At 39.1% G+C, this 25,337-nt stretch overlaps 1 long non-coding RNA gene across 1 annotated transcript in view; it reads right to left on the reverse strand.

Moving 5' to 3' along the window:
- Positions 1–1,221: 1,221 nt before the first annotated feature.
- LOC137223530 (uncharacterized) overlaps positions 1,222–25,337 on the reverse strand; it is a 180,781-nt gene continuing 156,665 nt past the window's right edge. The window contains exons 2-3 of the long non-coding RNA XR_010942909.1: positions 4,794–4,938; positions 1,222–1,294 (exon numbers count right to left, since the gene is read on the reverse strand). This is a non-coding gene — a long non-coding RNA (uncharacterized lncRNA). The remainder of the gene's footprint in view (positions 1,295–4,793; positions 4,939–25,337) is intronic.

Raw genomic sequence — 25,337 nt, forward strand, 5'->3', positions numbered from 1 at the left:
TTGTTCATACTCCTTATATCATGTAAAATTTGAGGTCCAAATTTTTATCTCCATCATCTTATAGACATTCAAAAAGGCATTGAGAGTTAGTAAGTGATTTGGTAGTCTCCAGAACCAGTGCCCAAAATTACTATGCTATATTTGTTCCCACTAGTAGTATCATGTCTTTTCTAAAATAGTCTAGTAAAAGCAAATGCTGAATGACCAGTCTCCTCATATCAAGCTCTCATCTTTTACTGTGTGGGCTTCTTATCTCCCAGGTTCCATCTCTAAGTCCCCTCTGGATTTCCCTCCTTGCAGCAAATAAGAAATCAATGCTAAGCAGTATGTAGTTACCATCATCACTGTCTTTCTTATTGTATAGGTTGCATGTCTAAATATAATGATAATGTATATTTCCTTCTTGTCCACTTATAACAAAATTCTAATTATAACTACTATACAGACATAATGTTGCTTCAATACACTAACACAGATTTTCAATTTAAATAATATCCAGGTATAACTTACCCATTAGAAAAAAAAAAAAAGAACTTACACAGTAGAAACACTGCTTTTTGTGTATGCCTATAATTAATGACCCAGTATCCTTACTGTATGATCAGTGAATGAAAAAATGGCATGGAAATCCAACAAGTTTCACAAAGAGATCCATCAGTAATGTGTAATTTTCATTTGTTAAATTTCCCCATGATTAATGTCAAATTCATAGTTGTAACATTTGTTTTTACATATCTCTAGACAGGAAAGCCACATGAGGTCATCCTCCTTCCTTGTATCTTTAGTTCTGATCTGGAATAATGCATATTCTCCTCACCTAGGGGTTCTCAGGCTTCAGAGGGCTTATTTAAGATGTTTCTCTATGCAAATGAGATACAAAATATCTTCTTTCCTCTTTAATAATTTTATCTGATTATCTTGATAGCATTTTTTATACATCTTGCTTACTGGTTTACTCCAATGAAGTCCATGCTTGGGTCACCCAGACTTTCAGTCAGTGTTCTCTTTCAAAAAACTTAAAGAGAAGGGAAGTCCAGAATGTATTCCTTCTCCCCACCTTCTGTGCATTAATGTTATGTAATATTTTACTTAGCCAAATTTGTTAGAGTTTGGGTATTTATTTTTACAATTGAGACTATAACAGAAATGTAATAAAGCATTTTATATCTATTTTTTTAAGAATTCAAAATATATGAACTGAAAAAGAAAAGTAATACTTACAAGAAAATCTCACCATCCACTTCCCACACCGCCCCATTGCAGCCTTTGGTATATTTCAGGTCTGAAGGCTTCTCTTTAATTCCAGAGCAGAAGATAAAGAGGGAGTTAGAGCTTAGAATTCTAAATATAAAACATAATATATTCATCAAAGACATAAAACAAACACAATCAACTATATGTTTAGGTTAGTACAGAGAAAGAGATCACTGATTTTAAATTATCACATATAGAAGGAAAATGTACAGAAGGAAAATGGAGAAGGGAATCATTTTTGCAGAAAATACTAGAAGCTAACTAGTATATAGATATAATAGTCAATCTTAAAATGACCAACCAATCCCTCCTCTCCATGAACTGCATATCATGTTAAGAGGAGCATTTATTTCTCCACCCCTTGAATCTGGGATGGCTTTTGATCAACAGAGTGCAGAAAAGGAGGCATTGAGAGACCATCAGTTTCTGCTTCTCTACCCTTGAAATGTTCACACTTAGGGTACTCCCTTTCAGAAACCAGACACATTGAGAGGTCATATGGAGGAAAACTTAAGAGACCTACTTGCCAGCGGTTCTCAGCCAACAGCTAGCAACAGCTGCCAGCCATGTGAGGGAGCAACCTTGGATATTATAGCCCATTCAAGCCCCCATATGACTATAGCCCTAGTTGATGTCATGTGGATAAACCATCCAACTGAGTCCAATCTACTCACAGAATGGTGAGAGACTGTTAAGTCCCTAAGTTTTGGGGTAGATTTCTACGCAGCAGTTGATATATAAATATATATGATGGAAATAGTTGACTAGGGTGTGAACTTGGTAAACAAAGTCTGGTATAGAAGTAAACATATTAGGCTGACGATGGCAAAAGGAATTTAAGATAAATACCTGGCTAATATATGTATCCTAGTTAAATAAAATATCCTCATACAGGATACAGATTTTTTTTCATTTTAGGTATTTGAAAGTAAAGGAGACAAAATTTTGGAAAGCATCTCTTCACAGTGCAGTTGCATACCTAATGTGCAAAGAAATCGAAGAGTTTAGTGATACTTGATAAAAGCCAAATTTTCTATGTTATTTAAAGAGAAAAAGCACAAAAAGAAGGGAAAAAATCCTTACATATAAGTTATTTTAAAGAGAGAAAATTATCAAAAGTTTACTGAAAAATATGGAGGCAGGGGGAAGAATAGAAATGTAATTCTGGGATGAAAAAGTAACTTTCAGTAACAGAAGTGAAACGAAGTTTGAAGGTGTCACCATGTGCCCTTTTCTCTCATAATCCTTTTTTCATATATGTTGTGGAAATTACCATACTCAATTTTAAATGATTTGTTCATATATGTTTCATATCACTAAACTATAAACATTTTCAGGGCAGAGATTAGTCCTATTTACATTGTTATCACTAGGATAATATAGACATCAATGGATGGGTGTTTAGTGAATGAATGGATGAATAAATGATTTAGTATAAACTGATATGTGAAATTAGTTGTGAAATGCAAAATCAACCTATTGGCAGAAGCAGGTCCTTTGTCAGAGATGCCTGTGTTATTTTTATGGGGTGTTCTAATTCTCTTGACTTAAGACTCAAAGAAAGCTGGAAAATGCTCTCTTCTAGAGAGCCCAAGAGACTGACCATAATACATAAGGGAGAATGTGAAGAATGCATTTTTTAAAAATCAACAAATATATACACTAAAACCTAAAGTTTTACAACAGCTCTTAGAGTTGCAAACAAACTAATTCTCAATATATACCAATCATTTTAAGTCACTGAGCACCAACTATGTGCTAAGCATTTTATCTGGAGACATGCATGTGGATACTCTATGGTCCCTGCTCTGAAGAGGTCATGGGATATTGGGCAAGATTGAAATGTAAGAAGGGGGTCATTAAAAAAGTGCCTACACATGCAAAGGGATTAGTCTATAGTCCTTTGATTTTATTATCTTTTTATAAGCACACACTGAGGAGTAGTTTTATTCCCATTTGTAGTTACAATATTAGGATGAGATTCAGTAACTTGTTCAAGGCAACCTAATAAAATGAGAGAGCCAATATTTAGAAATCCATTCTTTCATTTTTCTCTCTCTCCAGCCCCCAAACTATAAACGGCAATACCATGAGTCGAAAGAATTGACATAAGTCTATGCAAGGTGCTATGAGGGCAGGAGCAAAGCTCACTTGGAATAAGGAACTCTGCCTATATGGGATGCTATGATAAGGCTGTCATTGTGTCTGCACCCCTATTCTCCCCTGCTCTCCACTGGCGTGGCTATTCTGCAGGAGCATAGAATGGCTAGGAACTTGTGGAGTTGTGCAGATTTGGGCTTAATCCTGGTAAGTGTGGTAGATGTGTGACTGTGGAGAAGTTACTTAGTCCATCGGAGACTTTCTTTCCTGTCCATAAAATAGGAATATCCATGTGTACATGATATAGCTTTATGAGGATCACACATGAGATATGTTAAGCACTTAGTACAGTGCCTGGTGTAAATACCCTCTTGGCAAGTGGTGAGAGTTAGTCTAATGAAGTTTTCATTATAGCTATTTTGATTTGTGGTTGGTTGATCTGATTCTGTGGGTCTGGATAGGATGTTTTCCCAGAGATCCATGATATTGGCAGATACTCTTAGATACTTTTGTTAAAATAAGGAAAGGGACTTCCCTGGTGGTCCAGTGGTTGAGACTATGCACTCCAATGCAGGGGGTCCGGGTTCGATCCCTGGTCAGGGAACTAGACATTGCATGCTGCAACTAAGAGCCCGCATGCTGCAACTAAAAGATCCTGCATGCTGCAACTAAGGAATCCCTCATGCTGCAACTAAAACATCCTGCACACGGCAACAAAGATCCCGCATGTTGCAACCAGGACATGGTGCAGCCAAATAAATAAATTAATAAATAAATATTAAAATAAGGGGAATCTTGGAGCATCTTTTCTCACCTGACCAGTGATTACAGACTTTAAATTTCAGACCATATCTCCAGGAATGAGGTATTAAATATCCTTTAGAATCCCAGACCCACACTTTATGATCTATTTTTTTCCACATTCAGAGACAAGAAATCGTTCATGAATGAAGACTTTGCTTCACATCATGGGGCAATTTCTCCCCAGCCTCTCTGGTAATCATCTTTCGCCTGTAGTTCTAGTGAAGCAAGCAGCATTGGCTCAGTTTGCTAGGAAAAGTATTCCCTAAGCATGTATTCTTCACAGCATTAAAAATAGAGTGTTTGATCAGGGCTCTTTAGGCACATTTACTGGTTAATACTTTTACTCAGCCCGTGAATCTGAACAGAAATAGTTAACTTTCAGAAGGCTGTAAATAAAAAAAAAAAAATTCAGTGCTTATTTCCACCCCAATCCTGGCCTCATCCCAGCCAAAACTGGATCTTCAAAAATCTAGAATATTAGAGGTCTGAGGGTCTGCCTTCAATTCTCCTGGGCAGCAGGACAAGGAGGGAGGTCAGAGCTCAGAATCCTGACTCCAGATAACAAGAGTGGCACAAGAAACATAGGAGAAAAGACATGAATTCACTAAAGAGTAACAGCCGGAGCAGGCACTTACCAGATGAACTGGGAAGGAAATGTCTTAGAAGGCCTTCAGAACGTGGAGGAAAAGGAGCAGTTAATCCGAAATACAAAATTGAAAGGCACGGCAGATGCACGATTCTAGTCTTTCAGAGAAGATTCCTTCCAGAATTCAAAAGCATCTAAAAGAAGCAAGACAATTGGTTGCTGGGCTCAATATGTAAACACAGTGCTGGTTGACACAGTGAAGATGTTTGTTAGAAAAGTTAATGCAATGTCAGGGTGGAAGATCAATGTTTAACCTGATTTCATTGCAATTATTGGCCTGCCTTGGAATACAGAATGGAAAATTAGCAAACCAGAAAAAGGAACATGTAAGGGACTTTTTCATAAGCAAGCTGTCAAATCATGGACACTGATATTTGTGATTAAAAAACAAGTCAAGAATTACTTGCATTTTTAGTTAATGCATGCCCTTATAATGTATATGCACATATTTTTATTAATTTGTGGAATATATTGAAATTTCTATTTGCCGCAATATCCAGGTAAGGTCACAGAATGTTAGAGATTCACTGAGTTCAGTTCTCTGATTTTACAGATTAAACCCTAGGGAACAGAGCTGCCACATGACTTTCTGGAAGTTAGTCAAGTGGAAGTAAGGTCACTGAAGTGCAATGACTCATTTTACAGGTGAAGAAAGAGGGGCAGGAGACCAGTGGAAAGATTGTTGCCTGAGCCATGACTCCAGTCTTGTGTTATTACCTGATGAACCTGTGCTTGATATATGAGGCTTTCTCACTGTAAAAATTCCCTTAGAATTCTTTGATGAAAATATCCTGTGAGTGTTATTTAATCCTCATCATACTGTACACAAAATAAAGATCATTTTCCACAGTATAAAAATCAAAATATATACATGATTGCTGGACACAGAGATGAGTTAAAAGAGCTTTTTGATGCCTCCACATGAACTCTAGCTTCTCTTTTTACTTGATAATTTGGATAAAATCTAACGAAGTTACTGTAATCTTTTTCTACAGTGATTATTAAAGCTGATATTTCAGTCTATATTTAAGAAATTCTTACTGGGAAAGGAAACTAAGAAGTGTTTTGTTTTGTTTCCATTGTATCATACTTCAGAAAGAGGAACACTCAGAAAAAAAAATGCTGTGTTTCCTGGGCATGAGGACGCCTGTTCAGGGCCCTGGGAGAGTGAAGCGCGCGCTTCTGTACAGCAGTCCAGGGTTGACGTCACAAAGCCCCTGCTGCAGAGCTGGGCCCACCCGCGGAGCATACTCTCATCCCAGGCACGATTAGTACAACCCCCAGTGCAGCTGTCCATTGAGGGTGACCAATTGAAAAACAAGGAGTCAGCCAATTAATTACACTGTCAGCAATAAATGTAACAATGGGCTGTAGTGGCAATTCCGTCCCGTGATGCATCCAGGCAGCCATCTGTACGTCTGTCTTCCCCGTCCACTGGGCACTTGTTGCTGCAGAATTGGTTTAGGCAAGTGGCTTAGCTTGTCAGGTAGCAGGCAGGAACTGCCTCTCCTCCTCTGTGAGGCTGTCTTCATTAAGTTTTACCTCTATCAGAGGAATCAACTATGACTACAAATTGTGGATTCAGCAACAGCCCTGGCCCTAATGATAAATAAGCAGATCACTAATTCAATCTTGTGTTTATTCATTTACTAACATTTGTTGAGAGACTTCTGTTTACCAGGCACACACCAGAGAAGTAAGTATGTGAAGAGAACTGAGTCCACCTATACAGCAAAAGTTAATGTACGTTGACATAGCATCACTAGGGATATCTGTGTATTTTGTGGCCAATGCACTGGATAGCTGTCCCTTAGAAAATTCCATTTTTATGACCCATGTGGACAATTAAAGTTGCTGAGTTCTTCCTTTTTCCCCCAACTGTTTTTGCTACTCCTTTTTCTTTGAATTCTTTGAATCAGTTTTGAAGATGCTTATTTAAAAAATTAGAATAGAAAGGCAGCACAGAGAAGTCTTATCTAATACTTGTCAAATTAAGAACAGTGAAGCCTGTTACTTTATGTTATTGATTAACATCCCCTTAGCCAAAAATGTGAATTGCTGGTTTGATAACCATATCTTAATTTCAACTTGATTTCATCAAATTCCAGAGGGATATCACTCCAGTCCCACTCCTCAGTACCAGCGCATACCTGAAAATCATTTAGATTGTTCTCCTGTTCATGCTCAGAGGGAGCATTTAGAGTTTAGGATTAAAACAGCGGAAGAGCTCTGAACAAACATTACTCTAAGACGATGACTTCTATTTCTACTTTCCATTGGATCATCTTTCTTTTTCTATGGCTCTATTTCTAATCTTTTTCCCCCATTACTAACCAGATCTGGGCTTCTCATCTCTAATACCTAGCCATAAATGTGAAGCACAAGTAAGTATTTTAAATGAATGAAGCTGAAAATTTCCTGTACTTAATATTAAAAAGCAGATGAGACACATGTTCTATATGTGTCTTTTGCTAGAGGTTCCCCGCTGCAACCTTTTTTCTTTTTTTTTAACAGATCAGAGCTTTTTGCTAAAATGAACAGGAAGCAGAAGGAGAACCAGGAGGAGAAGAATGGGAATTTCAGTCAATCTCCCTGGAGTCCATTTTGCCCCAAATAGGTTTTATGCTGAGTTGACATTTTAAATACAACCTATTACTCTGATGAGAGGAAGAGAACACACTGACATGGGATTTGATGCAAAATGTAGATTTGGGTGGAAATGAGTTTTAATGATGCTGTAGTAACTGTCTTGTTCTTTGAACATTCCTTTCAGGGAAGAATGAAAATAAAAATAACCTTTTATTTCTTTCCTCCTTTCTTTCTTGCCTCTGTCTCTCTCTTTTCATCCTTTCCACCCTTCCTTTCTTCCATTTTTTCTTTTACCTCATGTCTTTAAGCACTTAGCATGTGTCAAGACTGTGCTAGATGCTGGTGAAAAGGAATGACATGGCCTGTGCCCTCAAAGACCTTATAGTACAGTTGGGAAGACTGACAAGTCAAAAAGCAATTTTGGACTTCCCTGGTGGCTCAATTGGCAGAATCTGCCTGCCAATGCAGGGGCATGGGTTCAATTCCCTGGTCCAGGAAGATCCCACATGCCACGGAGCAACTAAGCCCATGTGCCACAACTACTGAGCCTTTTCTCTGGAGCCCTTGAGCCACAACTACTGAACCTGCATGCTGCAACTACTGAGGCCCGCATGCCTAGAGCCCGTGCTCTGCAACAAGAGAAGCCACCGCAATAAGAAGCACGCGCACCGCAACGAAGAGCAGCCCCGCCCCTTGCTGCAACTAGAGAAAGCCCGTACTCAGCAACAAAGATCCAACAGAGCCAGAAATAGATAAATTAATTAAATTTAAAAAAAAAAGCAATATCAATTCCTTGTTTAAGGGCCCTCTACCAGGATTTTATAAGAGAGATGGTCTGGGCTTCCCTGGTGGTGCAGTGGTTGGGAGTCCGCCTGCCGATGCAGGGGACACGGGCTCATGCCCCGGTCCGGGAAGATCCCACATGCCGCGGAGCAGCTGGGCCCATGAGCCATGGCCCCGGAGCCTGTGTTCTGCAATGGGAGAGGCCACAACAGTGAGAGGCCCGCGTACTGCAAAAAACAAAAAGAGATGCTCTTTTATAAGAGAGGTGCGTAACCTAGACTCGGCAGAGTCCCCTAAGCAGAACTCAGAAGATATTTTCAATTTAGAACTCAGAAGATTGATTAAGCACTAGTTAGGTAAATAGAAATGTGAATTATTTCAGGGCATTGGAAATATCAGAAACAAGTCCACAGAGCAAAGAGAGAACGCAGGACTTTCAAGATGTCTTTTTCCTGTCACCTTTCCCCCACCTAATTATGGAAAATCTTGTGAGTTCTAGGAGTGTGTGTCTACGTGTCTGTCTGTCTAGAATAAAGAGAATTACACTTGTCTAGAGAATGTAGGATTGTCTGAGAATTCTGCTTTGAAATTTCTGGAGAGGAGAAAGGAGTATATACGGATCATATAATAAAAACTACTATTTACTTGGTGCTTTAAGATGTGACAATCACTGTGTTAAATTATTTATTGTAATTTTAATTTAGAAATGTATTACTACTACTACTACTACTACTACTACCACTACTACTACTACTACTACTACTACTACTACTACTATTATTATTTGGTTTATAAACAAAGAAGTTAAAGCCTTGAGGGTTTAAGCAACTTGCCCAAGGTGCCATTGAGGCAGGTCTCAAATCCACCTGTTTGGTTTGATAATCTACCCTTTTCATATCTTATACTGCCTTGTGAAAATAAAAAAAAAATAAAGATCTAAAAGAGCAAAAACAGGGCTTCCCTGGTGGTGCAGTGGTTGAGAGTCCACCTGCCGATGCAGGGGACATGGGTTCGTGCCCCGGTCCGGGAAGATCCCACATGCTGCGGAGCGGCTGGGCCCGTGAGCCATGGCCGCTGAGCCTGCACGTCCGGAGCCTGTGCGCCACAACGGGAGAGGCCACAACAGTGAGAGGCCCACGTACTGCAAAAAAAAAAAAAAAAAAAAAAAGAGCAAAAACAAAGACACAAACATACTTAGGAGGAGGAGCGGAAACAGTAGCCATATAACACTTCCCTGTACGCTCGACATGTAAGGCCCTGTGCAGGGTACCTTGGCAAATATATGAAATAATTATATAATTATTTTATTTTTATATAAAATGGTCTTATCTCTAATATTTTACAGTTTAGAATGTGGAGATGAGAAGTATATATATAAAATAATTCATAATACTGAGGAGTAATGATCATAAATAACATTTGAACTGTAATTTTCAATTTCTAAAATCATCTTCACATAAATATATTATTTTATAAAAGTATGTAAGATGGTTATGTTATTCAGTTTTGGCTGAAACTACGCTATGTGACAATCCTCAAATGTCAATGGCTTATAACCTCAAGCATTTTTTCTCTTGACATTTGATCTGTGGGTTGGTTTTGTTTCTCTGATCTCATGTGGGCTTGCCTGGCTTTGAGTGGGTTACTCTCGACTGCAGCCTTCCATTTAGGTTTGGTTCAGCTTCATTCATTTGTCTTCATTCTGAGGCCCAGGATAAAGTTATAGCTTCTTGGGGCATGTTATTCACAGAGTGGATCATAGGAGCACAAAGGAAGGCAAATAGAACCATGGAAGCATGCTTAAAGTATCTGCTCACATCATGTCTCTTAACCTTCCATCAGCCAAATCAAGTCACATGGCCAAGGCCAACATCAGTGGGAAGAGGAAGTGTGTTCCACCCACAGTGGCAAGCAATGCAAAGTCACAAGGCAAAGGACGTGGATGTATCATCCTACTGCAGGGAGGAAAAGAAATGAAGACAATAGTCCTACAAATGAGGACAGAAATCCAAAGAGTTTAAGTGGCCTGCTCCTGACCACACAGTTAATAAGTAGAGGAGCTGGGATTCAGGTCTTCATCTTTGGGTTCCAACGTGTATGTGCAAAGTGCTCTAAAAAGGGAAAATGATTACTTAAGCCCAGGGAGTCTAAAAACTTTTCTGGAAAGGTGAGATTTGATATAGATATAGATATCATTTGATATAGATATGAAAATATACATAGATATTAATAGGTTAATTATACATGATTGTTTACCTGAGACAGTCCCTGAGTAATCACTTCTCTTCTTACCTGCCTCACCCCAACCCCACCAAAGGGTTCCCGTTTGGAAGATAAATTGTACAGTCACTTTAGGTTCTAAGAAGTGGATCAGAATAAGAAGTGTGTTCCACTGAAGTAGAACCTTGTGTATAATTCCTGAAAAAAGGCAAAAATACACATGGTATATTCAAAGGCAATGAAGAGACTAGTTTGTTTGGTATGGAGGCTACAAGTTGGGGAGTATTTGGAGAAATTTATTGGTGACACAGCTGAGACCAATTTGTTGGTTGCCAGAGAGAGAAGATGGGGTTTATTTTCATAGTAGCCACTGAAAATATAGGAGCAGGATGGTGACAATATTACAGGTGGTGATTTAGAAAGATAAATGTAGGACAAGTTGAATAAAAGTGTACGGTAAAGGAACCAGTTATTAAACAAAATCAGTAGTCTTGATATGAGTCCATGATAGTCCATACCAAATATACCACTCAAGTGGAAATGTAGAGAAGGCAGTTGAATATATGGAACTGGAGCTCAAGGAGAGGTCTATGCTAGAAGTATGATTTTGAGAGTCTAGTCTTGACATTTAATGTGTGACCTTATACAAGTTACTTAACCACTTGAAACTTCAGGGTCTTTGTTGTCCAATTTCTTAAGAAAAAATAAAAGTCACACTTCCATGAAATAGCATGGGTCCACTCCTCCAAAAAGAGTTAGCTATGATTATTCATTTCTACATTAAGCAAGCAAACATTTATTGTATTCCTGCTATTGGCAGGAACATTGAGTTATTGGCACTGGAGGATTTTCTCTGAGGAATGCATTGCTCACTAGAAGTAGTTCTACTCTTAGGAGCTTATGGTCTAGGAGAGATACACTTGATAAGCCAAAATATACAAAACGGGGACAGAAAAACACTGTTGAATTTTCGGGTGGGAGTTATTTCCAGTTGTGGGAAGCATTTACAAAGAAGGAAGCAAATGGTTGGGCCCTGCTGAATTATTGGTATCTGGATATAGAAAGAAGATGGGATAGAACATGTGTAACAGAATGACCAATATAATAATAACATTTTGGAGGGAGGAGGAAGATGGAGGAAGAGTAAGACGTGGAGATCACCTTCCTCCCCACAGATACACCAGAAATACATCTACACGTGGAACAGCTCCTACAGAACACCTACTGAACATTGGCAGAAGACCTCAGACCTCCCAAAAGACAAGAAATTCCCCACGTACCTGGGTAGGGCAAAAGAAAAAAGAAAACAGAGACAAAAGAATAGCGAAGGGACCTGCACCAGTGGGATGGAGCTGTGAAGGAGGAAAAGTTTCCACACACTAGGAAGCCCCTTCGTGGGCAGAGACTGTGGGTGGTGGAGGGGGAGAGCTTCGGAAGCCGAGCACAGCAACAGGGGTGCAGAGGGCAAAGCGTGGAGATTCCCGCATAGAGGATCAGTGCCGACAGGCACTCACCAGCCCAAGAGGCTTGTCTGCTCAACCGCCGGGGCGGGTGGGGCTGGGAGCTGAGGCTCAGGCTTCCGTCCAGAGCTCACAGGGAGAGGACTGCCAGTGTGAACAGAGCCTGCAGGGGTTAGTGCACCACGGCTAGCCGGGAGGGAGTCCGGGAAAAGTCTGGAGCTGCCGAAGAGTCAAGAGACTTTTTCTTCCCTCTTTGTTTCCTGGTGCATGAGGAGAGGGGATTAAGAGCGCTGCTTAAAGGAGCTCCAGAGACGGGCGCGAGCCGCAGCTAAGAGCGCGGACCCCAGAGACGGGCGGGAGACGCTAAGGCTGCTGCTGCCGCCACCAAGAAGCCTGTGTGCGAGCACAGGTCACTATCCACACCCCCCTTCCGGGGAGCCTGTGCAGCCCACCACTGCCAGGGTCCCGGGATCCAGGGACAACTTCCCTGGGAGAACGCGTGGTGGGCCTCAGGCTGGTGCAATGTCACTGGCCTCTGCTGCCGCAGGCTCACCCCACATCTGTACCCCTCCCTCCCCCTGGCCTGAGTGAGCTGGTGCCCTTGAATCAGCAGCTCTTTTAACCCCGTCCTGTCTGAGCTAAGAAAAGACACCCTCCAGCGACGTACATGCAGAAGCGGAGCCAAATCCAAAGCTGAGACCCGGGAGCTGTGAGAACAAAGAAGAGAAAGGGAAATCTCTCCTAGCAGTCTCAGGAGCAGTGGATTAAATCTCCACAATCAACTTGATGTACCCTGCATCTGTGCAGTACCTGAATAGACAACGAATCATCCCAAATTGAGGAGGTGGACTTTGAGAACAAGATATATTATTTTTTCCCCCTTTTCCTCTTTTTGTGAGTGTGTATGTGCATTCTTCTCTGTGAGATTTTGTCTGTATAGCTTTGCTTTCATCATTTGTCCTAGGGTTCTGTCCATCCGTTTTTTGTTTCTTACTTAAAAACTATTTTTTCTTAATTATTTTTTATTTTAATAACTTTATATTTTATCTTATTTTATTTTATCCTCTTTCTTTCTTTCTTTCTACTATTTCTCCCTTTTATTCTGAGCCGGGTGGATGAAAGGTTCTTGGTGCTGCAGCCAGGAGTCAGTGCTGTGCCTCTGAGGTGGGAGAGCCAACTTCAGGACACTGGTCCAAAAGAGACCTCCCAGCTCCACGTAATGTCAAATGGCGAAAATATCCCAGAGATCTTCATCTCAAAACCAAGACACAGCTTCACTCAACAACCAGCAAGTTACAGTGCTAGACACTCTATACCAAACAACTAGCAAGCCAGGAACACAGCCTCATCCATTAGCAGAGAGGCTGCCTAAAATAATAATAAGGCCACAGACACCCCAAAACACACCAAGAGACGTGGACCTGCCCACCAGAAAGACAAGATCCAGCCTCATCCACCAGAACACAAGCACTAGTCCCCTCCACCAGGAAGCCTACACAACCCACTGAACCAACCTTAGCCACTGGGGACAGACAACAAAACAACAGGAACTACGAACCTGCAGCCTGCAAAAAGGAGACCCCAAACACAGTAAGATAAGCAAAATGAGAAGACAGAAAAACACACAGCAGATGAAGGAGCAAGATAAAAACCCACCAGACCTAACAAATGAAGAGGAAATAGGCAGTCTGCCTAAAAAGGAATTCAGAATAATGACAGTAAAGATGATTCACAATCTTGGAAATAGAACAGAGAAAATGCAAGAAACATTCAACAAGGACCTAGAAGAACTAAAGAGGAAACAAGCAATGATGAACAACACAATAAATGAAAATAAAAATACTCTAGATGGGATCAATAGCAGAATAACTGAGGCAGAAGAACGGAGAAGTGACCTGAAAGATAAAATAGTGGAAATAACTACTGCAGAGTAGAATAAAGAAAAAAGAATGAAAAGAACTGAGGACAGTCTCAGAGACCTCTGGGACAACATTAAATGCACTAACATTCGAATTATAGGGGTTCCAGAAGAAGAAGAGAAAAAGAAAGGGACTGAGAAAATATTTGAAGAGATTATAGTTGAAAACTTCCTTAATACGGGAAAGAAAATAGTTAATCAAGTCTGGAAAGCACAGAGAGTCCCATACAGGATAAATCCAAGGAGAAACATGCCAAGACACATATTAATCAAACTATCAAAAATTAAATACAAAGAAAACATATTAAAAGCAGCAAGGGAAAAACAACACACAAGGGAATCCCCAGAAGGTTAACAGCTGATCTTTCAGCAGAAACTCTGCAAGCCAGAAGGCAGTGGCAGGACATATTTAAAGTGATGAAGGAGAAAAACCTACAACCAAGATTACTCTACCCAGCAAGGATCTCACTCAGATTTGATGGAGAAATTAAAACATTAACAGACAAGCAAAAGCTGAGAGAGTTCAGCACCACCAAACCAGCTTTACAACAAATGCTAAAGGAAACTTCTCTAGGCATGAAACACAATGGAAAGAAAAGACCTACAATAACAAACCCAAAACAATTAAGAAAATGGGAATAGGAAGATACATATCGATAATTACCTTAAATGTAAATGGATTAAATGCTCCCACCAAAAGACATAGACTGGCTGAATGGATACAAAAACAAGACCCATATACATGCTGCCTACAAGAGACCCATTTCAGACCTAGGGACACATACAGACTGAAAGTGAGGGGATGGAAAAAGATATTCCATGCAAATGGAAATCAAAAGAAACCTGGAGTCGGAATTCTCATATCAGACAAGTAGACTTTAAAATAAAGATTATTGCAAGAGACAAAGAAGGACACTATATAATGATCAAGGGATCGATCCAAGAAGACGATATAACAATTGTAACTATTTATGCACCCAACATAGGAGCACTTCAATACATAAGGCAAATACTAACAGCCATAAAAGGGGAAATCGACAGTAACACATTCATTCAGTAGGGGACTTTAACACCCTGCTTTCACCAATGGAAAGATCATTCAAAATGAAAATAAATAAGAAAACACAAGCTTTAAATGATACATTAAACAAGATGCACTTAATTGATATTTATAGGTCATCCCATCCAAAAACAACAGAATACACATTTTTCTCAAGTGCTCATGGAACATTTTCCAGGACAGATCATATCTTGGGTCACAAATCAAGCTTTGGAAAATTTAAGAGAATTGAATTTGTACGAAGTATCTTTTCTGACCACAATGCTATGAGACTAGAAATCAATTACAGGAAAAGATCTGTAAAAAAATACAAACACATGGAGGCTAAACAATACACTATTTAATAACGAAGTGACCACTGAAGAAATCAAAGAGGAAATCAAAAAATACCTGGAAAAAATTGACAATGGAGACACAACGACCCAAAACCTATGGGATGCAGCCAAAGCAGTTTTAAGAGGGAAGTTTATAGCAATGCAATCCTACCTTAAGAAACAGGAAACATCTCAAATAAAAAACCTAACCTTGCACCTAAAGCAATCAGAGAAAGAAGAACAACAACAAAAAAAAAACCCAAAGTTAGCAGAAGGAAAGAAATCATAAAGATCAGATCAGAAATAAATGAAAAAGAAATGAAGGAAATGATAGCAAAGATCAATAAAACTAAAAGCTGGTTCTTTGAGAAGATAAACAAAATTGATAACCATTAGCCAGACTCATCAAGAAAATAAGGGAGAAGACTCAAATCAATAGAATTAGAAAAGAAAAAGGGGAAGTAACAACTGACACTGCAGAAATACAAAAGATCATGAGAGATTACTACAGGCAACTCTATGCCAATAAAATGGACAACCTAGAAGAAATGGACAAATTCTTAGAAATGCACAACCTGCCAAGACTGAATCAGGGAGAAATAGAAAATATGAACAGACCAATCACAAGCACTGAAATTGAAACTGTGATTAAAAATCTTCCAACAAACAAAAGCCCAGGACCAGATGGCTTCACAGGTGAATTCTATCAAACATTTAGAGAAGAGTTAACACCTGTCCTTCTCAAACTCTTCCAAAATATAGCAGAGGGAGGAACACTCCCAAATTCCTTCTACGAGGCCACCATCACCTTGAGACCAAAACCAGACAAGGATGTCACAAAGAAAGAAAACTACAGGCCAATATCACTGATGAGCATAGATATAAAAATCCTCACAAAATAATAGCAAACAAAATCGAACAGCAAATTAAAAGGATCATACAGCATGATCAAGTGAGGTTTATTCCAGGAATGCAAGGACTTTTCAATATATGCAAATCAATCAACGTGATAAACCATATTAACAAATTGAAGGAGAAAAACCATATGATCATCTCAATGGATGCAGAGAAAGCTTTCGACTAAATTCAACACCCATTTATGATAAAAACTCTGCAGAAAGTAGACATAGAGGGAACTTTCCTCAACATAATAAAGGCCGTATATGACAAACCCACAGCCAACATCATCCTCAATGGTGAAAAACTGAAACCATTACCAATAAGATCAGGAACAAGACAAGGTTGCCCACTCTCAGCACTCTTTTTTTTTTTTTTTTGCCGTATGCCGGCCTCTCACTGTTGTGGTCTCTCCCATTGTGGAGCACAGGCTCTGGATGCGCAGGCTCAGCGGCCACGGCTCACAGGCCCAGCTGCGGCACGTCATGTGGGATCCTCCTGGACCGCGGCATGAACCCATGTCCCCTGCATCGGCAGGCCGACTCTCAACCACTGCACCACCAAGGAAGCCCCATCACCACTCTTATTCAACATAGTTTTGGAAGTTTTAGCCACAGCAATCAGAGAAGAAAAGGAAATAAAAGGAATACAAATTGGAAAAGAAGAAGTAAAGCTGTCACTGTTTACAGATGACATGATACTATACATAGAGAATCCTAAAGATGCTACCAGAAAACTACTAGAGCTAAGCAATGAATTTGGTAAAGTAACAGGATACAAAATTAATGCACAGAAATCTTTGGCATTCCTATACACTAATGATGAAAAATCTGAAAGTGACATTAAGAAAATTCTCCCATTTACCATTGCAAAAAAGAATAAAATATCTAGGAATAAACTTACCTAAGGAGACAAAAAACCTGTATGCAGAAAATTATAAGACACTGATGAAAGAAATTAAAGATGATACAAATAGGTGGAGAGATATACCATGTTCTTGGATCGGAAGAATCAACACTGTGAAAATGACTCTACTACCCAAAGCAATCTACAGATTCAATGCAATCCCTATCAAACTACCACTGGCATTTTTCACAGAACTAGAACAAAAAATTTCACAATTTGTATGGAAATACAAAAGACCCTGAATAGCCAAAGCAATCTTGAGAAAGAAAAATGGAGCTGGAATCAGGATCCCTGACTTCAGACTATACTACAAAGCTACAGTAATCAAGACAGTTTGGTACTGGGAGAAAACAGAAATATAGATCAATGGAACAGGATAGAAAGCCCAGAGATAAACCCACGTACATATGGTCACCTTATCTTTGATAAAGGAGGCAGGAATATACAGTGGAGAAAGGACAGCCTCTTCAATAAGTGGTGCTGGGAAAACTGGACAGGTATATGTAAAAGAATGAGATTAGAACACTCCCTAACACCATACAGAAAAGTAAGCTCAAAATGGATTAAAGACCTAAATGTAGGGCCAGAAACTATCAAACTCATAGAGGAAAACACAGGCAGAACACACTATGACATACATCACAGCAAGGTCCTTTTTGACCTACCTCCTAGAGAAACGGAAATAAAAACAAAAATAAACAAATGGGACCTAATGTAACTTCAAAGCTTTTGCACAACAAAGGAAACCAGAAACAATACCAAAAGACAACCCTCAGAATGGGAGAAAATATTTGCAAATGAAGCAACTGACAAAGGATTAATCTCCAAAATCTACAAGCAGCTCATGCAGCTCAATAACAAAAAAACAAACAACCCAATCCAAAAATGGGCAGAAGACCTAAATAGACATCTCTCCAAAGAGGATATACAGACTGCCAACAAACACATGAAAGAATGCTCAACATCATTAATCATTAGAGAAATGCAAATCAAAATTACAATGAGATATCATCTCACACCAGTCAGAAAGGCCATCATCAAAAAATCTAGAAACAATAAATGCTGGAGAGGGTGTGGAGAAAGGGAACACTCTTGCACTGCTGGTGGCAATGTGAATTGGTACAGCCACTATGGAGAACAGTATGGAGGTTCCTTAAAAAACTACAAATAGAACTACCATATGACCCAGCAATCCCACAACTGGGCATATACACGAGAAAACCATAATTCAAAAAGGGACATGTACCAAAATGTTCATTGCAGCTCTATTTACAATAGCCAGGAGATGGAAGCAACCTAAGTGTCCATCATCAGATGAATGGATAAAGAAGATGTGGCACATATATACAATGGAATATTACTCAGCCATAAAAAATGAAATTGAGTTATTTGTAGTGAAGTGGATGGAGCTAAATTTTGTCATACAGAGTGAAGTAAGTCTGAAAGACAAATACCATATGCTAACACATATATATGGAATCTGAGGGAAAAGAAAATGTCATGAAGAACTTAGGGGTAAGACGGGAATAAAGACACAGACCTACTAGAGAATGGACTTGAGGATATGGGGAGGGGGAAGGGTAAGTTGTGACAAAGTGAGAGAGTGGCATGGACATATATACACTACCAAACGTAAAATAGATAGCTAGTGGAAAGCAGCCGCATAGCACAGGGAGATCAGCTCAGTTCTTTGTGACCACCTAGAGGGGTGTGATACGGAGGGTGGGAGGGAGGGAGATGCAAGAGGGAAGAGATTTGGTTATATATGTGTATGTATAACTGATTCACTTTCTTATAAAGCAGAAACTAACACATCACTGTAAAGCAATTATACTGCAATAAAGATGTTTAAAAATAAAATATAAAAAATAACATTTGGGCTTCCCTGGTGATGCAGTGGTTGAGAATCTGCCTGCTAATGCAGGGGACATGGGTTCGAGCCCTGGTCTGGGAGGATACCACAAGCCATGGAGCAACTAGGCCCATGAGCCACAACTACTGAGCCTGCTCGTCTGGAGCCTGTGCTCTGCAATAAGAGAGTCCATGATAGTGAGAGGCCTGTGCACTGCGATGAAGAGTGGCCCCTGCTTGCCACAACTAGAGAAAGCCCTTGCACAGAAACGAAGACCCAACACAGCCAGAAATAAATAAATAAATAATGTAGGGTTTTCAAGAAAGAAAAAAAAAATATTATTAAAAAAAATGACATTTAACTTTCAGCTTTATATCCTAACAAATAACAATCCAGTCGTTAAGTTTAGTTTATCTTGTGGTTATATGAGGAGAATTAGTGGGAAATAAGCTTGGGAATGAGGTCATGGAGAGACTTAATGCTTTAAGTGTTAGGCTAAGTAAAGTAAAGGAGCCACACTGACAGATTTGAGGGAAGAGGAAGGAATGACAGTATTAGAGAAGTACATTATTTAGAAATATTTTGGCCATATTTTAAATGAGTTAGTATAAAAGGAGGCTTCCGTTAGGAAGTTCTTGCAATAACTTGAGAGAAATAATAAGGACCTGAACTAGGATATAGGCAATGAGATTGCAGAGAAGAAGGTGGATGAGGGAAATATTAAAAATGTAGATTCAAAAGTGCTAAGAAAATGGCTGGATTGGATTGTGGGGTTCATGGAGTAAGGGAAAGAAAACAATCACTGAAAGTGCTGAAGTTTCAAATGCATGAAACATTGACAGAAACAGTGAGGATAAAATTTGTGTAGAAAAACAAGTTCCATTTTGGCTTATCGGGTTTTGTATGTAAGTGGAATAGCCAAGTAATATTTATCAGATGACATGAAATGTGGGTCAGAAACTTAGGAGAGAGGAAAAGTCTGAAGATATTAATCTAATTACCAAATACATGGAATTCAAGTCATTAGACTGTCAAGGAATGTCAAGAAGAAAATGTAAAGAGAAGAAAAATAAATTTAAGGACAAAGATGGAGAATAATAACCTTGAGAGGGTAAGAGGAGGTCAAGAAAACATGAACTAGAAGGAGAGCCATGAAGAGGTAGTGCCAGGTAAAGGACAGAAGGATATGGAACCTTTCTAAGGAAATCATGCTGGGAGCTGCCAGGGGAAAGAAGAAAGGAAAGAAAGTCCACCATCTTGGTATTTGTAGAATACGTTGAATTTGACTTGGTGGTGGAATGATCACAGAGAGATTCAAAGCAGCATCAGAAAGTTTGGCCCTGTTGAGTTAGACCTGTGAGTCTTTTTTTACAGAATATTTTTCTCAGATAAAGCTGAGAAAACCGCACCTGGTGAAGAAAGTTTAATTAGAACAGAACATCGAGGCCAAAAGTTAGAGACAAAAGGAGGATGTGAGTGAACCTTTCTGTAGTTGTTTCAGGGATAAGTAAGTTTAAAATATAACAGCTTACCTACTGGGGTTCACCAGGCTCATAAGGAACACATAGCAGAAGTTTAGTCTTAAAGATATGCCTGGATCTGTATGCTCTGGATCAATATCTATTACTTAAGTACTGCTGCTTGCCTCCACTTTTATTTTCACCAATAAACACTTTCACTCAAACTTTATTTTCTGGAAAAAGACCATTTTTTAAAAAGTCAACATTCTAGTGTACTGACAGTAGTTCTTCATAATTTTCTATTTTGATTTAACTCACTCAAAGCTAAGGTCATTTCTCTTGGAATGAACTAGCCTTGGCTTTTGTTCAGACTGAACTTATTGAAACTTCAGCTTTCATTTAGATATGAGGGTTCAGAACCTGCACAAGCTCCACTGGATGTGTGTGGTAAAGGCAGGGAATCTACCTTATGACAATGTGAAGTGAACAGGTCACAGCAACAGGAAGGCATATGTCCCATCTTGGGGACACTCTTCCTCAGTTAATGCTTATTTGTTGCTCATTCAGTGGACCTCACTATAATATATACCACTGAGGATTTTATGGCTTAGGAAAAACCTGTTCTCTGTTCCCAAGGATTCTCTGAAGGGATCTAAAACCATCTGTAAGATTAGGTAATATTCTATCATGCTATAGAAGAGGGCTCTGGTTCCTTTACTAAAATACTTAACCTTACAGAAGATACTGGATGTTTTCAAGAGGAGAAAAGCATAGGGTAGTACCTTACATCTTCTGTATTTTTCCAGAAGGATACTATTTCCAGGTTGTTTCCATTTATTTTGTCCAGTTTTCTTCTTTGTGTGTGTCTTACTAGAAGGCATCTTACTGCCTACTGCTCTGTTAGAACCAGGTAAGAGCTTAGTTCTGTAGCTTCTTCCTGGTTTGCTCCTTTGGAGCTGCATCTATCAATTTCTGCCCCATCCCTTTTTATCTGTAATAAATATGCCATGATATTATGGATGTCTCCATGCATGTATAACTTCTCTGTTCTCTTACATCTCCTACTTCTTTCTTAAGTGATACATATTCTTGAGCTTCAACTCTGATTCTTCCATTAGTGCAGACTTCCCAGTTCCCTGCATGCTATAGCAAATTTATGGCAGGAAGTATAGTATGATGGAAAGAAGTCAGGAGTGATTAATCAGACTGGGGTTTTGACTTCATGTTTTTTACTTTGAGTAAATTTCAATCTTCAGAGTCATACTTTTCCCATCCATAAGATAAAAAGGTTGAGTTAGATAATCTCTAAGAACCAAGGCCGGACCAAGACTTGGCATCTCTCCTTGCCAAATGATTTGGCAGTCCTTCAAACTGATAATCTTCAAAAATTGTTCAACATGTATTCAGTACAGCCAAGGTCTATAAGGTCAATGCTGCAAGGATTTATTTTCCCCACTTGAGGTCCCTGTCTATATTGGCAGCAATGAGATCAATTTATATTTTCCCAGTTATATGAGGACTCCCTCACTCTTGTTAACTGACCCTTTATTTTTTACGAATTCTTGCCCTGTTTCAGCACACTTTTTAGAGCAATACTCAAAAGTATCCCTTACTATAGCTCTGATAAGGTCCCTTGGATTCTCTATGATCTGCATGTGCCTAATTTAACCAGTGGCTCCCTGTCCTGCCTATATTCTCCTGCCTGGAATATCTTCACTCTTCCTCTCCCTTCTTTATCCAAATGGTCCAATGTTGTTTTCTCCTATGGACAGCTTTCCTCCAACTTCTTGACATAATTAAGTATTCTAAACTCTGTGTTCCCATGTGCTTTTTCATACCTCTTTGAAAAATTACTTTGTTGCTATGAGTTATACATATATATATATATATATATATATATATATATATATATATATATATATATATATATATATCTTTGTTAATAAACTGTGAACCTGGGGAAGTTAAAATCCACATATTTGGTTTTGTGTCTTATGTCTCTAGCTTTTAGTCTTTGTTAGTCAACTACTGCTAAAATGATGCTATACAGCATAATAAACATCTCAAAACTCAGTGACTGTAATAATAAATATTTATTTTTTATTTATGCACCTGTGGACCAGCTGGGGGGATGCTGTTTTAATCTGCAGGTCTGTGGGCTGGCTAGGGAATCTCTGTACCATATTACCATATTCTTTAATTTTTTTTTAATTTAAAATTTTTTTCAGGTTTATTGAGATATAATTGACATATAACACTGTGTAGGTTTAAGGCATACAATGTACTGATTTGATACACTTATATATTGAGAAATGATTACCACCATAGCAGTAGCATCATATCACATAATTACCATTTCTTTTTGGTGGTGAGATCATTTAACAAATTATTGACCTGTTGACCAGAGACATATTAATATGTCTTTTGTTACCCAAATGTGATTGACCGGAAATGTTTTAATATTCATTTACATGACAAATCATCAGCCACATGCATTCATTTCTGCAAAAATCCCCCGGTCAATAATGAGTTAAGATCTACTCTCTTAGCAACTTTCAAGTATATAATACTGTATTGTTAACTCTAGTCACCATGTTGTACATTATACCCCTAGAATTTACTCATCTTATAACTGAACATTTGTACCCTCTGACCAACATCTCTCCATTCCTCCCACCCTCCAGCCCCAGGTAATCACCATTCTAGTCTCTATTTTAATAAGTTCAGCTTCTTTAGATTCCACATATAAGTGATATCGTACAGTATATGTCTTTCTCTATCTGACTTATCTCATGTAGCATAATGCCCTCACTCCAGGCTGGATTTAAAAAGATGGTGGAGTAGAAGGATGTGAGCTCAACTCTTCTTGCGAAAACACCAAAATAACAACTGCTGAACACCACTGACCAAAAGAAATGCTGGAATCTACCAAAACAGATATCTTACACCCACAGACAAAGAAACCACAATGAGATGGTAGGATGCATAAAATAGTGATAAAATCAATATCTAGTGGGTGGGCAACACACAAACTAGAAAATAATTATACCACAGAAGTTCTCCCACAGGAATGAAAGTCCTGAGCCCCATGTCAGGATCTAAAGCCTGGGGTTCTGGCAACAGGAGGAGGAGCCCCCAGAGAATCTGGCTTTGAAGGCCAGCAGGGTTTGATCCCAGGAATTCCATAGGAATGGGGGAAATTGAAACTCCACTCTTGGAGGGTACACATAAGGTCTCAGGCACACCAGGAACAAGGGGAAAAAGCAGTGACCTCAGAAGTGCCTTGGCCAGACCTACCTGCTAGTATTGGATGGTCTCCTGCAGCAGGTGGCTATGGCTCACTGCAGGTACAAAGACACAGGCAATGGTAGTTCTGGGGAGTACTCATTGGCATGATCCCTCCTGGAGGCTGCCATTTTCTCACCAAGACCTGGCCCCACCCAACAGCAAGTAGGCTCCAGTGCTGAGATGCCTCAGGCCAAAAAATCAACAGGGTGGGAACACAGACGCACCCATCAGCAGACAGGCTGCTTAAAGTCTTCCTGAGCACATGGCTGCCTGCTAAACACACCCCTTATCCTGGCCTTGCCCACCAGTGGGCAAGAACCAGTCCCTTCCACCAGAAAGCCTGCACAAACCTCTCATTCAGCCTCACCCAGCGGGGGGCAGACAGTAGAAGAAAGAAAAACTATAATGCTACAGCCTGCAGAACAGAAACCACAATCACAGAAAGTTAGATAAAATGAGACAGCAGAGGAATATGTCCCAGATGAAGGAACAAGATAAAAGCCCAGAAGAACAACTAAGTGAGGTGGAGATAGGCAATCTACACACACAAAAAAAAAGAATTCAGAGGAATGATAGTAAAGATGATCCAAGATCTCAGAAAAAGAATGGAGGCACAGACTGAGAAGATACAAGAAATGTTTAACAAATATCTAGAAGAACTAAAGAACAAACAAACAGAGATGAACAATACAATAACTGAAATGAAAAATACACTAGAAAGAATCAATAGCAGAATAACTAAGGCTGAAGAACAAATAAGTGAGCTGGAAGACAGAATGGTGGAATCACTACCATGGAACAGAATTAAAAAAAAAAAAAGAATGAAAAGAAATGAGGAAAACCTTAGAGACAACATTAGACATGCCAACATTCACATTGTAGTGGTCCCAGAAGGAGAAGAGGGAGAAAAAAGACCTGAGAAAATATTTGAAGAGATAATAGCTAAAAACTTCCCTAACATGGGAAAGGAAACAGTCAACTAATTCCAGGAAGAGAGTCCCAGGAAGGGTAAACCCAAGGAGGAATATGCCAAGACACATAGTAATCAAATTGACAAAAATTAAAGACAAAATATTAAAAGCAACAAGGGAAAAGCAACAAATAACATACAAGGGATTCCCATAAGGTTATCAGCTGATCTCTCAGCAGGAACTACACAGGCCAGGAAGGAGTGGCACAATATATTTAAAGTGACGAAGGGGAAGAACCTTCAACCAAGAATACCCTACCTAGCAAGGCTCTCATTCAGATTCAGTGGAGAAATCGAACACTTTACAGAAAAGCAAAAGCTAACAGAATTCATCACCACCAGACCAGCTTTGCAACAAATGCTAAAGGAAGTTCTCTAGGCAGAAAAGAAAAGGCCACAACTAGAAACAAGAAAATTACAAATAGAAAAGTTCACCAGTAAAGGCAAACATAAAGTAAACTAGGAAATCATCCACACACAAATGTGATATCAAAACCAGCAATCATGAGAAGAGGAGGGTGCAAAAGAATTATACTGGAAATGTATTTGAAATTAAAAGACCAGCAACTTAAAATGATCTTATTTATGTATAGACTGCTGTATCAAAACCCCATGGTAACCACAAACCAAAAATCTACAATAGATACACACAAAAAAAAGAAAAAAAGGAATCCAAAAACAACACTAAAGTTAGTCATCAAATCACAAGAGAAGAGAATAAAAGAGGAAGTGAAGAAAAAATACCTACAAAAACAAATCCAAAACAAAATGGAACATAAATATCAATGATTACCTTAAATGTAAACCGATTAAATT

The sequence above is a fragment of the Pseudorca crassidens genome, chromosome 4 (assembly GCF_039906515.1).
Source record: "Pseudorca crassidens isolate mPseCra1 chromosome 4, mPseCra1.hap1, whole genome shotgun sequence".
Lineage (NCBI taxonomy): Eukaryota > Metazoa > Chordata > Mammalia > Artiodactyla > Delphinidae > Pseudorca > Pseudorca crassidens.